Source organism: Sus scrofa, chromosome 5, assembly GCF_000003025.6.
Source record: "Sus scrofa isolate TJ Tabasco breed Duroc chromosome 5, Sscrofa11.1, whole genome shotgun sequence".
NCBI lineage: Eukaryota > Metazoa > Chordata > Mammalia > Artiodactyla > Suidae > Sus > Sus scrofa.
Genome location: NC_010447.5, coordinates 34,414,896 through 34,431,019, shown reverse-complemented (window position 1 = coordinate 34,431,019; position 16,124 = coordinate 34,414,896). Strand labels below are relative to the sequence as shown.

Below are 16,124 nucleotides of genomic sequence, written 5' to 3'. Positions count from 1 at the left end.
TGGCAAATATATCCAAAATATCTAGCTACATCTAAATAGATTTAGATCCCAAGTCTAAACATACACAAAATATTAAAATGTGTTCAGAAAAGGAAGTTTCTGATTTTTTTCTCTTAGATAATCCATTTTGCATTTCATGATTATATAAGCTAAGAGGTCTTATAGAAAAATAAAACACTGTATACCATTTAATCAATTCATAATGTAGCATACCCTCAAAGTGATAATACCGAAAGATTATCATCTGTATTTCAGAGAACAAGCTGTCAGAAAAGAAATAGTAGGAATTCTTTTTCTAGGTCATTTCTTAGAGACAAATAAACAAGCCATATAAGCATGACTTATGAGCGGAGTTTGAAAAAGGATGTCAAGTAATGCCCATCACGGCTCAGGGGTTAAGGAATCTGATGAGCATTCATGAGAACACAGGTTCAATCCCTGGCCTTGCTCAGCGGGTTAAGGATCCAGCATTGCCATGAGCTGTGGTTTGAGCCAGCAACTACAGCTCCAATTCAACGCCCAGCCTGAATCTCCATATGCCTTGGGTGCACCCCTCCCCCCCAAAAAAAAGCAAAAAATATAAAAAATAAAAAAGGATGTCAAACAGGAGTTCCCATCGCCACGGCTCAGTGGTTAACGAATCCGACTAGGAACCATGAGGTTGTGGGTTCCATCCCTGGCCTTGCTCAGTGGGTTGAGGATCTGGCATTGCTGTGAACTGTGGTGTAGGTTGCAGATGCAGCTCAGATCCCGCGCTGCTGTGGCTCTGGCATAGGCCGGTGGCTACAGCTCCAATTAGACCCCTAGCCTGGGAACCTTCATATGCTGCGGGAGTGGCCTAAGAAATGGCAAAAAGACAAAAAAGAAAAAAGAAAAAAGATGTCAAACAGGAAAAACTAAATAAGAAAAAATATATATATTCAGTAATTAAGTTGAAGGAAAAGTCTAATGAATAAAACCAAGGTAAAATTATAAAATAATTATATTATATAAAAATTATAAAATAATTTAAAAAACTTAAAAACTCTCATGTTCGTTCTACTTCTTTCCAAAGACAGACTTTCTACAACGAAACCAATTTTTAGTCTAGATCTTTCCAAAAATACCTAGTAAAAGTCAGTGCAATTCAACTCCTTTAAGTATGACAGGTAGGAAACAGCCATAGTAACGAAAAAAAAAAAAAAATCACATGCATCATCAACCAGAATGATTCCTATCATAGTACCATAGCCCTTGATAGTGACATTCTATGTAATTCTATTCAAATATCACATTGCAACTTGGATTAACTCTGCCTCTGAAGCTGCCCTACCTGGTACCTTGGTTTCTTTTGCTTCTCTGTTACAAAATCCACTAGAAATCTAGGTAACAAATAAAATCTTCTTTAGTAGTATCTTTTCCTAAGATTACATCACTATTTGCATAAGTTGTCTTCAAATGCCTCATTAAGCAAGCACATGGGAAGTTTGCTTTATAACATATAATCATAATAAAATAAACTTTCTACAATTAAAAAACGTAAGACAACTAAAAAATACTGCTTTTAAATAGCAAAAAATAGTTAACTTATTTTTACCAGTCTAGCAATGTCATTATTTCATATGTAGACATGAGCACACCTTTTCTTTATTTTTTTATATCCTCAGAAAATCTTCTGAAGCATACCCATGTCTAAAAAGGATAAAATTGCAAAAAAGAAAATCTGTAAAGGTCTTTCCAAATACAAATACTTTTAATACTAATAGCTATTGAAAAGGTTAAAAACTAAAAATGGGTTAGAAGCACTTCTAAGGAAATCTACTCACAAATCTACTTATTTACTTTTGAACAAAGAGAATTTTCAGGTTATAACTAAGAATAAAATACCTCTGAAAAATCAAAAAGTAAATTAAACAGCTAAGATTACTAAGTAAAAACATAAGTAACTAATTGGTGGGGAGTGAGGGGGGAGTACTATTCTGAGTTTTACTTTATCTTCAAGATCAAGGAGTACCTCACAGTGGAAGGGAATATAAATCACTCATACTCATACATTTTGCCATCTTTTCCCACCATATAAATTTACTTTAAAACTAGAGTATTACGGACACTAAAAATCTTTAGGAGGTGTATCTGATGCCTAGTTAAAACATACAGGCAATTCTAGTTCCCGAAAAGTATCAGATTAGATTATAGATATCTCTATTAGGTATTCTCAGAATAAAAGGGTTCTGCCAACAATTGATCCTTATATTAATTTTTTTTTACTGATGCAGCATTAATTAGGATGCCAAAAGTGTGAAAGTTTCTCAATTCCTATCTAAAATTCGGAGTAGTCACAAGAGTCACTGCAATTCAAGCCCTAAGGGAAAAAAAGAGAAAAGTACTTTTTGAAAATTAAATGAGGATCTTACAAAGTCAAAAAAGAAGTGGAGTAGAGTTTCGTCTTTTTTACACGTAGCTTGTATTTTTTCCTTTAGATTTAGTATTACAAAAGAACTACAAATTATACAGGAGTTCAACAAAGTTTACTAAAGATCTTGGTCCATTAAGAAGCATTACAATGAAAAATCTGAATATACACATCAAACCATCTGAATGGAGCCATGTAGCTATTTCAGTCCACTGTGATTCTTAACCTTTTAAATCTGGGATAGAGTTATCTTCCAAAATTGCAAAGGAAATGCGTTCACTGGCGTTTGGGAAATAAAAATTATTTCCAAACAACATAATCCTGGTATGTAAATAGATTATTTTCAAATTTCTATCTCCCCACCCTATACTTTATTACTTCTACTTAATTTGTTTCAAAAGGCAAATCACAAGCTGCATTTATAATTCTAGAGGTCTAGAAATCAAGCATGATAGAAAATTTGTTCAACTTTGAACTCTTAAGTTCAAGCATGGCCTCCCTAGTGAACAGATTCTAACTAGGTACTTTCTACCATTTGGCAAAGAATCTAAGGGTTGATATCAGTGTACCTAATTATTAGACACCGTCCATAAGATTAAGAAGAGAGTAGCATTCTTTGACCAAGAGTTTTATGAAAATGAAACAAAACGTGTTGCATTCGGTCTTCCGGATGTTGAAAAGTGAAGGCATCCCCTAGGATTCGAAGTAAGTTGATGTGTTTAGAAGGAACCTTCCAAGAGGGTGGTACCCGTATGTAAGACTTTTTGGTTATAATATCGTACCCACAAGGCCTGGAATAAATGCAAATTCTAAGACCCTGGAAATGTTCTCCTAAAAGAAAACCACGACTCGCATCCGCTAAAGGGTCACAGTTACCGAAGAGTTAGAGGCTTTTTCTTCTAGACGGACCAAGGAGTCTCAACTAAGAACTAGGAAGGCCTCTTTTAACCCCACTCACTTCTTCCTTGAAACTTTTAAGTTAGACCCAAGACTTAAACCAAAAGGTGGAGAGGCCCCAGCGGAAGTAGAAACCTAGGGTTAGCAACTTACAGACAGGCGTCTCGGGTTCCTCCGCCGCCCCAGGACTGACTCTACAGACTCAGTTTCTATCAGACCACGGAAGCTTCACCCTCCGGGTGCGGAAACAGAGGAAGCATCACAGCTGCACTGCTGCTCCCTCCACTATCCACAGCCTTCGGTACCCTAGGGCCTGGCGGCTCCTGAGGCCCGTTAGCCAGTCCAGTGCCCCCATCTTTTACGTATACAAACACAGAAACACACACAAGTTGCAGGTGATGTGCATGTATTGAGAGAATGTGAACAGCCAGAGACCGCGGTAACTGCTGGGAAAGCGGCAGCGCCGTCTAAAGTGGGCCCGGGCTCCTTGGCCAAGCCGCTGCCGCCTTCTCCTCTTCCCCAGGAAGCAGGGCGTCGGAGGCTCCTCCGCGCTGGCGGGAGCCCGGGGGACAGGAGTCTGAGGGAAGCCCCAACGCCAGCAGAAGGGACCGGGCCTAGGATCCAGAGCTGCAGCTGCAACGACCCGACTACAGCGACGCTTTACGTCCCGTCCACCACCCTACCCATACACACCCCCTCCCTCCCTCCACCGCCGCCACCCCCCCTCCCCGCCCGCTCCGCTCTCCCTCTCTCGATTGGAGCCGAGACAAAAGCAACGGGAAGCGGCGGGCCGGGACGCTGCCTGCGGACCCCAGGCGCGACCGGCCTGGCCCCGAGACATTCCCTCGCCTTGCGGGGGCCCCGAATCCGCCGCCCCAGCCGCGCGCCCCGCTGCCAGACTTCCGAAAATTTGCCAAAAACTCACCGCATGAATTTTCTTGTCCCGCGGATCCAAGATGGCGACGTATCCACCGCGGAGGCTGCTGGGAGCAAGACCTTTACTCTCTGACCCCCGCCGTGACCCTCGTCGTTCCGGCTTCCCTCTAGGCGGCGGCGGAAGGTGGGAGCGGCGACTGCTGGCGGGACAGAGTTGGGGGTGGGTAGACCTCTTCCCGCGCGTTCGAGAAGGGGTGGGAGAGAGAGGCGCTTCCTCCTTCACCTTCCTCTCCGCGGCCTCCACCGACTCGCTTACCGAGTCACGGGGAGGCCCGTAGCCTCTCCGCAGCCGCTACAACTTAACAGGGTCTCTGTGGCCTCTACAGTTCCCTAGGGCCGAGTTGCTTCGCACCGGTCACGGGCCCTAGGTCCGAGGCGGATCGCAGGGTCCAGGGGCGGGGAATGGTGAGGTGGCGTGGGTCCGCCTCCACACACACACACACACCGCCCCCCCGCCCGGGACGCGGAACGTGTTTGTGTCTGTGTTCGTGTCGGACACCCTGCCTTCCCCCGTCAGCCTCTTGGCGAGCCCCTCTGACAACTGCCACCTGAAATCTGATCGCTGTCCCTTTTTCTTCCCTTAGCCCCCGAAACCTCCGGTGTTTATACACGCACTTCCAGGGACCGCAGCACGTCACCAAAGCCTCTTGAGAAGTGAGTTCCTCTCAGCCAACACCGTTGGTATTTTCTACTCACCAACCCTCCCCCCTTTTTTTCTTTTTAACTTGTTGGATGTAAGCATATTGGGAAGCAGGTTTTTAAAGGACTCTTGGGTGAGTTTTGCTGAGTTAGGTTTATAGCACTTTTCTCACTCCCACCCACCAATACCCACGTAAGCTGGAGTGACTGGGCTATGAGCAAGACCGTTTGAGATAATGGTGGTTTGCGTGGTAACTTCAGGAGAGTGAAGTATGTGCTTCCCAGAAAAATAATTGTCACTCAAAGTGAAATTTATTTTCTTTGGGATAATAAATCTTTCTTTATTCCTTCGTGTATTGGTCAGCTATCGCCTTTTTACTCGACATTTTTGGACTTAAAAAGAGCCTCTGCATGTGTGTTCAGGAATGGTGTAATTTCATAAAATGAGAATTGTTACTTCCTTTCTATTTGAGTAATAGAATTTACTAATGTACAGTTCATTTGAAGTAAATAAAATTTATACTTCCCTTGTTTGTTTCTTTCATAAAATTACCCTTTCCTTCCAAAAGCTCACTGTAGTCCAATTTAAAATTTATCACTGAAGGGCAGAGGGCATCTGTCAGTCATAAATAGCAAGAAAAATAAGCATACTATGAAATAATAGGTGACTTTGTGGTGTTTGGAGTACAGAGTATTTTGTTTATTAGTAGATATTGTGTGAATTTATTTAAACTCCAGATGAAGCTGATGTAGCCAGTAGAAAATATTTTGCATGATGATTCCTTTCATTAAACATTCTGCCTCACTGTGCTTTTTTACTTCAGGAAAATTCAAGGAGGAGCAACACTGCTTTAGGTCCTTCCCTCTCTTTCCCCCAACTGTCTGTTCCTGCCGCTTCAGCTTTCTCTTCTACTATGTAAGATGATGTGTAAAAAGACTGAATATACCTCTAAGTATATATAATACATGTAGGTATATGAATACATGTATCTATGTATTATTGAGCATTTTAGCTGTTAATACCTTGAAAGTTTAACTATTAATATTTGGAATTGTAAGAGGAAATGCTTAAAATGCTATATACATGTATATATACACACACACTATATATATATGGCAACATCAAGTAATACCATTCTGATCTTATGGTTTGAGTTATATAAAGCATAGGACTTTGTTAAAGCCAAAAGATGACCCTTATTCTTACCATCTGTTATTGTTTTCTTGAGAAGGCTATTTGTTTAGGATAAATTTACTTTAAGCCTCGTTGAAGAACAAGTTTTACATTATCCTGTTACTGGTGTCCAGTCTTTTATAAATTTGTAAAATTTGTTTAATACCTACCTTAGAGGTAGGTTCTAGATATTGAATAAGCCAACACTTGTTAAAGGCTTATGTTTATGGCTTTCTAATAAGCACTCTTAAGTAATACATTTTTAATTCTTTTTTTTTGTCTTTTTTTTTTTTTTGCCGTTTCTTTGGCCACTCCCGTGGCATATGGAGGTTCCCAGGCTAGGGGTCTAATTGGAGCTGTAGCTGCCAGCCTACGCCAGAGCCAGAGCAACGCAGGATCCGAGCCGCATCTGCGACGTACACCACAGCTCACAGCAATGCCAGATCCTTAACCCACTGAGCAAGGGCAGGGATCAAACCCGCAACCTCATGGTTCCTAGTCGGATTCGTTAACCACTGCGCCATGACGGGAACTCCAGTAATACATTTTTTAAATTGTCCTTTTATATCCAAAAGTTTGTCTTTATTGCCAACATTGATCAAATATGCCCATTCGGTAGGTTGGGGTCTTTTGCTAACTATTCAGTTTGATAGATTGTCTTACTTTTAATTGAAAAACATTCCATACTGAGTGTGTGTTTTTTGTGTTGTTGAAATATATATAAGGTGCGTCTTATAGAAAAATCACCCATTTAGATTGAGAAAGAAATTTGTCATTAAGGGAAGAATGAGTTTGTATACACCCAGTTGTAGAAAAGGGAGGCCTCCCATTTTTTAAAAGGTGTAGACAGTACTGAAAATCTTACCATGGCAAGGAATAAAAAGGACAGGCGGAGTTCCCATCGTGGCTCAGTGGTTAATGAATCCGACTAGGAACCATGAGGTTGCGGTTGCTCCTAGCCTGCTCAGTGGGTTAAGGATCTGGCGTGCGTGAGCTGTGGTGTAGGTCGCAGACGCGGCTCGGATCCGCGTGCTGTGGCTCTGCACAGCAGGGTACAGCTCCGATTCAACCCTAGCTGGAACTCCATAAGCTGCGGAGCGCCAAGAAAAGCAAAAAGACAAAAAAAAAAAAAAAAAAAAAAAAAAAAAAAAAAAAAAAAAAAAAAAAAAAGGACAGGCATCTTAAAATTAACATGTGCTGAAACGAATATTTGAATCCAAACTGTCTTCCTCATTTCCATAAACAGTACCACCAATACTTCACTCACTTGTGTGGACACAAAAGTAGAAATCATCTGTGATTCCTCACACACTAGGTCCAACTCATCAGCCAGTACCATCAGCTCTTCCTTATATGTATTTTGAGTTCAGCCATTTCTCATCACCTTTTATGCTACCACCCTGTCCAGGCTACCATCATCACCCACCCAGCAATATCCAATATCCATGCTATCTCTGCTTCCACTTTTCCCTGCTTCCCTTTAAACCATTTTCTACACACCAGCCAGAGTGGTCATTTAAAGAAAATGATTAGGTTGTGTTGCTTACTTGTTTAAAAGTCTCTAATGGTTTCCTTGAAATAGAATAAAATCCAATTTTTTTTACCATGTCCTATAAAACTGCATAATTTGGCTCCTACCTACCTCTTCAACCTCATCTTATTCTCACCCTTCTTATTATCTCCTTTCTGTTTCTGTCACATACCAAGCTTTTCCCAGTCTGTAGCACAGACTATTAGGTGTCCCCTAAAATTCCTCTTTTTTTTTTTCCATAGTAGTGGATATGGACATGTGGCTGTCCAGAATAAAAACTGTTTTCCAGCTTCCCTGTAGCCATGTGGTAGTTCTGGCCAGTGGAATCGAAGTAGATATGTGGCTGTCTGCCAGAACCATCCGTAAAAGATAGCTGGTGCACACCTTTAGTCCTTTGCTTCTTTTCCTCTTATGTCGTACACCCTGAATATAGATGTGATGGCCTGGAATGCTAGCTGCCTTTTGGGTCATATGCAAGCTCCCCTATCCTAGGGATGGCAAAACCTCAAGCTGGTGAGAAGTTGGGTCCTTGAGACCTTTATGGAGTACGTATCAGCCCTATAGATTTTGATCTGTGGAAAATATAAACTTCCATCTTGCCAAAGCCACTATTTAGGATATCTTATTCTCAATTGAACTTAACTGATACTCCATCTCAGGACCTTTGCACTTGGGATTTTTTTTTTCTGCCTGGGATGTGCTTTCACTATGTCTGTGTAGCTAACTCATTCTCATCCTTTAGTTCTTAATTCAGATACCATTTCTGACTGGCCTTCCCTGGCCACCACATCTAAAGCAGCTCCTTTTCCCATTTATTCTCTCTTACATGACCCTCTGATTTTTTAAGAGCATTTATGATTGTATCCGTATCTTCTTTATTATTATCTCTTTCCTTTCACCCTACTAAAAATGTAAGCTCCATGAGAGCAGACTACACCTTTTTGTTGAGTGTTTTATCCCACACACATAGTATACATTAGATAAGAACTGTTGAATGAATGAGACAGTAAACCAATGAACCATTGAATGAATGAAATAGTAGATCTTTATTAGGTAGACTTTTCTTTTTTTTTTTTTTTTTGCCACTTCTTGGGCCGCTCCCGCAGCATATGGAGGTTCCCAGACTAGGGGTCTAATCGGAGCTATAGCTGCCAGCCTATGCCAGAGCCACAGCAACGAGGGATCCGAGCCGCGTCTGCAACCTACACCACAGCTCACGGCAATGCCGGATCATTAACCCACTGAGCAAGGGCAGGGATCAAACCCGCAACCTCATGGTTCCTAGTCGGATTCGTTAACCACTGTGCCACGACGGCAACTCCCTAAAATTATTTTACATACACACCCATATATATGTACAAATACGGGAACTCCTATTAGGTAGACTTTTAAAAAACACATGTTTTTAATAATTTGGCAAGATTACAAAACTAAGAAGTGACAGAGTTAGGATTCAAATATAATGACCCCAAAAATCCATGTTCTGAAACACAAGATGCTCATAGAACTCGAAATTCCCGTTGTGGCACAGCAGCAACAAGTCTGACTAGGAACCAGGAGGTTGCGGGTTCGATCCCTGGCCTCGCTCAGTGGGTTAAGGATCCGGTGTTGCCGTGAGCTGTGGTGTAGGTTGCAGACACGGCTCCAATCTCGAGTTGCTGTGGCTGTGGAGTAGGCAGGCAGCTGTAGCTCTGATGAGACCTCTAGCCTGGTAACCTCCATATGCCATGAGTGAGCCCCTAAAAAGCAAAAAAAAAAAAAAAAAGTCATGAAATTCATGCATACTTCAGGCATACTGTGAAACTCATAATATTGTAAATGCTTGCTAGATTTTCCACTTCCACTAATCATTTATTCAGTGAGCAATTATTGAGCACATTTTCTGTGCCAGAAAATATGCTTGTTACTAGAAGTAAAGTCACTCATGTCATAAAATAAATAAATAAAAATGTCTTGAAAGGTTTCCTTCAATATATAATGTGTAAAATCCAAGCTAGGAAGCAAATAGGCAAAATAACACTATACTAATGAAATATGCCTAACTTTGAGCCCTTGATGATAAAGATATATAACTTACTCTGAGAAATCAGCAAGTTTATTATAGGGGGAAAAAAAAAGACTTAATTGATAAGGAAAACTGAGAAATGAAAAAGCACTGCCAAGTAATATCTAGGGCAGAAATTCCCACTATACTGTGATCTGATTTATTATGTAATTTACTGGACCTCAGATTCTTTGTCTAAAATACATGTAAGAATCTTAAGCTTTGAATGGTAATATAAAAATTCAGTAGTATGTCCAACTTATGACATGACATGTTACACATTAATTTGGTCTTCAGGTGTTACTTTAGCAAGTAATTACGTCTTGATACTGCTGGAAAGGGTTCAGAGAAACAGGGTTTCTTGTACTGCTAAGAGTATAAATTGGCACATTTCTAGAATGGAGTTTGGCAGTATGTATCAAAAGCCTTGAGCATATACATTTGATTCTGCAGTTCCTCTTCTAGAAATGTATCATAGGTAATAAGGATATGCATAACATTTTAATTGCAAGAGTGCTCCTTACCCCATTGTTTATTAGGATACTGGTTACATAAATTAAGCTACATCCATACAGCAGAACAATATTCAGCCATTAAAAATGGTGTGGAAGAAATTTTTTTATTATTCAATGAATTTATTACATTTATAGTTGTGCAATGATCATCACAATACAATTTTATAGGATTTCCATCCCACATCCTCAGCGCATCTCCCCACCCCCACAAACCATAAATTTGTCTCCTTTGGAAACCATGAATTTTTCAGTCTATGAGTCAGCATCTGTTCTGCTGAAAAGTTCATTGTGTCCTTTTTTCAGACTCCACATATCAGTGATAGCATTTGATGTTGGTGTCTCATTGTATGGTTGCCTTCAGTCAGCATGATAATTTCTAGGTCCTTCCATGTTGCTAAAAATGCTGGTATTTCGTTCCTTTTAATGGCTGAGTCATATTCCATTGTGTATATGTACCACATCTTCCTGATCCACTCCTCTGTTGATGGACATTTAGCTTGTTTCCATGTCTTGGCTATTGCAAATCGTGCTGCAATGAACATAGGAGTACTTGTGTCTTTTTGAGTCATGATTTTCTCTGAATAGATGCCCAGGAGTGGGATTGCTGGATCAAATGGTAGTTCTATGTTTCATTTTTCTGAGGCATCTCCATCCTGTTTCCACAGTGGTTACACCAATTTACAATCTCACCAACAGTGTACTAGGGTTTCTTTTTCTCCACACCCTCTCCAGCACTTATTGTTTGTAGACTTTTTGATGCTGGCCATTCTGGCTGGTGTAAGGTGGTACCTCATAGTGGTTTGGATTTGCATTTCTCTAATGATGGGTAATGTTGAACATCTCTTCTTGTGTCTTTTGGCCATCCGTATGTCTTCTTTGGAGAATTGTCTGTTTAGATCTTCTGCCCATTTTTTGATGGGGTTGTTTGGGTTTTTTTGATGTTCATCAGTAGGAGTTGTTTATAAATTTTGGAGAGTAATCCCTCATCAGTTGAGTCATTTGCAAAGCTTTTCTCCCATTCTGTGGGTTGTGTTTTGTTTTTTTTGTCTTTTTGCCTTTACGTGAGCCACTCCCGTGGCATATGGAGGTTCCCAGGCTAGGGGTCTAATCGGAGCTGTAGCTGCCAGCCTAGGCCAGAGCCACAGCAACTCGGGATCCGAGCCGCATCTGCAATCTACACCACAGCTCACGGCAACGCCGGATCCTTAACCCACTGAGCAAGGGCAGGGACCGAACCCGCCACCTCATGGTTCCTAGTCGGATTCGTTAACCACTGCGCCACGACGGGAACTCCTGTGGGTTGTCTTTTTGTTTTGTTTAGGGTTTCCTTTGCTGTGGAGAAACTTTTAAGTTTAAGTCCCATTTGTTAATTTTTGTTTTTACTGACATCACGCTAAGAGATGGATCTGAGAAGATGTTGCTGACATTTATGTCGGAAAGTGTTTGGCCTATGTTTTCCTCTAAGAGTTTTATAGTGTCTGGTCTTATATCTAGGTCTTTAATCCATTTTGAGTTTATTTTTTTGTATGGTGTTAGGAGTGTTCTAATTTCATTCTTTTCCGTGTGGCAGTCCAGTTTTCCCAGCACCACGTATTGAACAGGATGTGGAAGAAACTTTATTGACATATTAACTGTGAAGAGAAAGTTTTAAAATATAATTCCAATTTTGTAAAAACTATAAGTCTCATAAGGGTCTATTAGGGTATGTGCAAGGTATTAATTCCTTCCTGCAGAAGTAACTATTAAAATTATTTTTCATTATTTTGTATTTCATAGTTTTTTCAATTTTCATAGAATAATTTTTTTGTAGCAATAACTTCAAAGTCTGTCTTTATCTCTAAAGAAAAAGTGGATAATTTGGAGAAATAGTATCATATACTCAGTTGACACACCTGATAAGCTTATCCTTCCTTCTTCCCATATCCCACAACTAATTACCAACACTTATATGTTTTGCCTTCTCAATATGTCTAGGATCTGCACTTACCTCTGCATTCCTACAGCCATTCTCTTAATCATTACCTCATAATCTCTTTTTTTTTTTTGTGCCATTCTTTTTTTGCCATTTCTTGGGCCGCTCCCGCGGCATATGGAGGTTCCCAGGCTAGGGGTCTAATCAGAGCTGTAGCTGCCAGCCTACACCAGAGCCACAGCAACGCGGGATCCGAGCCGCGTCTGCAACCTACACCATAACTCATGGCAACGCCAGATCCTTAACCCACTGAGCAAGGGCAGGGACCGAACCCGCAACCTCATGGTTCCTAGTCGGATTCGTTAACCACTGCGCCACGACGGGAACTCCTCTCCTCTGAATTTTGAAAGAGATTTTTTTTAAACTGGCCTTTCTTTGCAAACAAATCAACTGATGAGGGATTAATTTCCAAAATTTATAAACACTTCCTACTGCTCAGTACCAAAAAAACAAAAACTCTCTCCAGTATTCCAGACTACCACCAGATTCTCCAGCACACACATTAGGAGACCCCTCTGCGTAAAATCTTTATACTAATGCCTCATCCACTGCAAGATAAAAGTGCAAACTCCTTTCCATGAAGCATAAAGCCCTTCATGTTATAACACCTTCATACATTTGCAGGCTTAGGTCCTACTTGTGGTTATATCCTAATACTGTGTGCTGTTTTATACCTCAAACCTTGCAGTTTTCTTCCCTTTGCCTTGAGTGACTCCTGCTCCCACTAAAATGTCTTAAATTTTTCTTTTGTCTCCTATGCTGGTTTTTAAAATATGTCCACAAATTCTTTGCTATTTCATTCTTCAGGTGGAACTACTTAATTCATCTCCCTTTGTGTGGGTTGAACTTTGTGACTTTCTTCTAATAAATAGAATAAGATAGGTGTGACTGTGACTCTTTGACTAGGTCACAAAAGGAATTGAGACGAATTCTTCATATATAGTCTCTTTGAATCACTCTGAGGGAAATCAGCTGCCATGTCATAGGACCTGAGCAGCCTATAGGGAAACCTGTGTGCCAAGGAAATGAAATCTAACAGCCAAAAAGGAATCAAAGCCTGCCAACAACTGTGTGAGTGAGCTTAGAAGCAAATCCATAGGCCATCTTGAGATGACTCCAGGCCCATCCAACAGCTTAACTACAACCATATAAGAGATCTTGAGCCAGAACCACCTACAGAAGCCCCCCTTGAATCAGATAAGATTTTGTCTTAAGCTGCTACAGTTTGGGCTTTTTTTTTTTCTTTTTGGTCTTTTTGCCATTTTCTAGGGCCACACCCGTGGTATGTGGAGGTTCCCAGGCTAGGGGTCGAATCGGAGCTTTAGCCACTGGCCTAAGCCAGAGCCACAGCAGCACGGGATCTAAGCCACGTCTGCAACCTACACCACAGCTCACAGCAACACCGGATCCTTAACCCACTGAGCAAGGCCAGGGATCGAACCCGCAACCTCATGGTTCTTAGTCGGATTCGTTAACCACTGAGCCACAATGGGAACTCCTAGGCTAATTTATTATACAGTAATAGTAATAGGCCTTCCTTCAAGACTCATCTTGCCTGAAATTTTTCTGACCCCACTTTTTTCATTTTACCTTCCTAGGGAAGTGAGTTTTGCCCTACTAGATATGAGCTTCTTAAGGGCAGGAAATATGTCTCAGGAGTTCCTACTGTGGCTCAGCGTGTTAAGAACCCAACTAGTATCCATGAAGATGCGAGTTCAATCTCTGGCCTTGTTCAGAGGGTAAGGATTCGGTGTTGCTGCACGCTGTGGCATAGATCGCAGATGCAGCTTGGATCCAGCATTGCTGTGGCATAGGCTACAGCTCCAATTTGACGCCTAGCCTGGGAACTTCAGTATGTAGCAAGTGCAGCCCTAAAAAGGAGAAAGAAAAGAAATATATCTCATTTATCTTTTCCCCTTCATTTCTACCACAGTATTGGCAAATATTAAGTCCTCAAAAATATTTTGCCAAGAGGGAAAAATTCTTTGATCAGTTGTAAACAACTTTAGGGTAGAGACCATGTGTTTTTATCTATCATTTTATCCTCCGTCACACAGAATAGGAAACTAGATAAGCAAATGCTCCAGGGAGACCTATGTGATAAGGTTAGACCTAAGTGTTTTATATATCAACAGATACTTTTTAGCACTAATATGCCCAGCTCTGTACTAAAAAGACTCATGAGTAACAGGATTTAATTAGAGAAAAATATAATTAGGAAATAGTAGCAGCAGCAACAGATATGGCAAACACTTGGGCTCACTACATATAAGACACTGTTTTAAACATTTTACCTATATTTACTTACAAAGCCCTTACATCTACCTTATGTGTTAGGAATTGCTAAAATCTGTAGTACAAACTATAAATTCTTTGCTAGATCAGAAAAGGGAAGTGAGATAAGACTGGTGCGTCAGGGATAACTTCAAGTGGCTGTTCAGGTTCCATGTTCAGTAGCATAGTTTGGTTTTTGTTTTGTTTTGTTTTGTTTTGTCTTTTTCTAGGGCCGCACATGCAGCATATGGAGGTTCCCAGTCTGAGAGTCTAATCGGAGCTGTAGCCACCAGCCTAAGCCAGAGCCACAGCAACGCTGGATCTGAGCTACCTCTGCGACCTGCACCACAGCTCATGGCAACGCTGGATCCCTATCCCACTGAGCAAGGGCAGGGATCGAACCTGAAACCTCATGGTTCCTAGTCGGATTCATTAACCGCTGCGCCACAAAGGGAACTCCTCAATAACATAGTTTTAGTAGATGTGGATGAAAGCAAGAGACATTTTCAATGAGGGGAATAACATGGGAAAAGGCAGAAAAGTATTAGTTTGCTAGGGCTGCCATAATAGCTATCACTCGGACTGTACACAGTATTCGGACTGGATGGCTTAAACAAACAAATTCATTTCCTCACAGTTCTGGAGGCTAGAAGTCCAAGTCCTTGGTGTCTTCAAGCCTCTGTCTTTGGCTTATAGATATCTGTTTCACGTTCATGTGGTATTCTCCTGTAGGTGAGTCTGTCTCCACATTTCCCTTTTTTATAAGAACATCCATCAAATTGGATTAGGTCACATGACCTCATTTAACCTTAATTACCTTTGTAAATGTCACATCTCCAAATACAGTCACATTCTGAGTTGCTGGGGATAAGTACCTCATAAATGGGGGGCGGATGAGGGAGACTCAGTTCAGGCCAATTGAAAAGCAGAAATGAGCATGGGCCAGATACTAAAACTGGCGTAGGATGAGGGGTGGTGTGGCTGGGGAGGTGGAATTTAGGTAGAATAAGGTTGCAGGATGTGGTAGTATTTTAGATGCCAGGCAGAGGAATTGATATGGATGGCTTTTAATAAGACTGCTAATCAATCCATCCAAGGTTTAGTGAGCAATTAAAAAAAAAAGTTAAATAGAATCCTTTGTAGTACTTGTTTTATCATACTAATTTTATCACCTAACATCACTTCTCATATCTTGCCAAGATAATTAAATTATCTGTGAATCATCTCAAAACTCATGATGAAAGTTTTTACCCCTTCAAATCAATTTTATATGTTTCTTTTGCATGATGTTTCCCCACATGATGCAAAAGAATCAATTAAATGCAGTTGGCCCTTGAGTGACATGAGTTTTAATTGTGCAGGTCCACTTATATGAGGATCTTTCTCTTTTTCAATAAATACTACAGGGTGCAGAACTGTGGATCTAGAGGGCCAACCGTAAGTGACCCTTGGGATTTCTCTTGTAGGGGGAGGTGGTTCCCTTAACACCTGTGTTATTCAGGGGTTAACAGTCCTTTTTACTCTGAGTGCTCAACTACATCAACTTTGATGAATGTTTAAGCTGCTTCCTCAATAAAAAGATCAATTATTCTGTGTATGAATTATAAGGTATCTTCCACTTATAAAATTCCTCCCCTCACAGTTACCAGATTCAGAGATCATATAGTAGTAAATCATTTTAAGACTCACATATGATCAGCCATTTTTGCTGGCAGTGAAAAAATAACTGAAATCTGTTTAAAAGGGAAAT

The 16,124-nt window shown here is 40.8% G+C and overlaps 1 long non-coding RNA gene across 21 annotated transcripts in view; it reads left to right on the top strand.

The window, feature by feature from the left end:
- The window catches only part of LOC102168027, a 209,937-nt gene continuing 198,027 nt past the window's right edge, over positions 4,215-16,124 (top strand). For 20 of the 21 annotated variants that reach the window (XR_002344024.1, XR_002344023.1, XR_002344031.1 and 17 more), the window contains exons 1-2: positions 4,312-4,385; positions 4,810-4,879. This is a non-coding gene — a long non-coding RNA (uncharacterized LOC102168027). Of the gene's footprint in view, positions 4,386-4,809; positions 4,880-16,124 lie in introns of all 21 variants that reach the window. The other variant, XR_002344036.1, reaches the window with a different exon arrangement.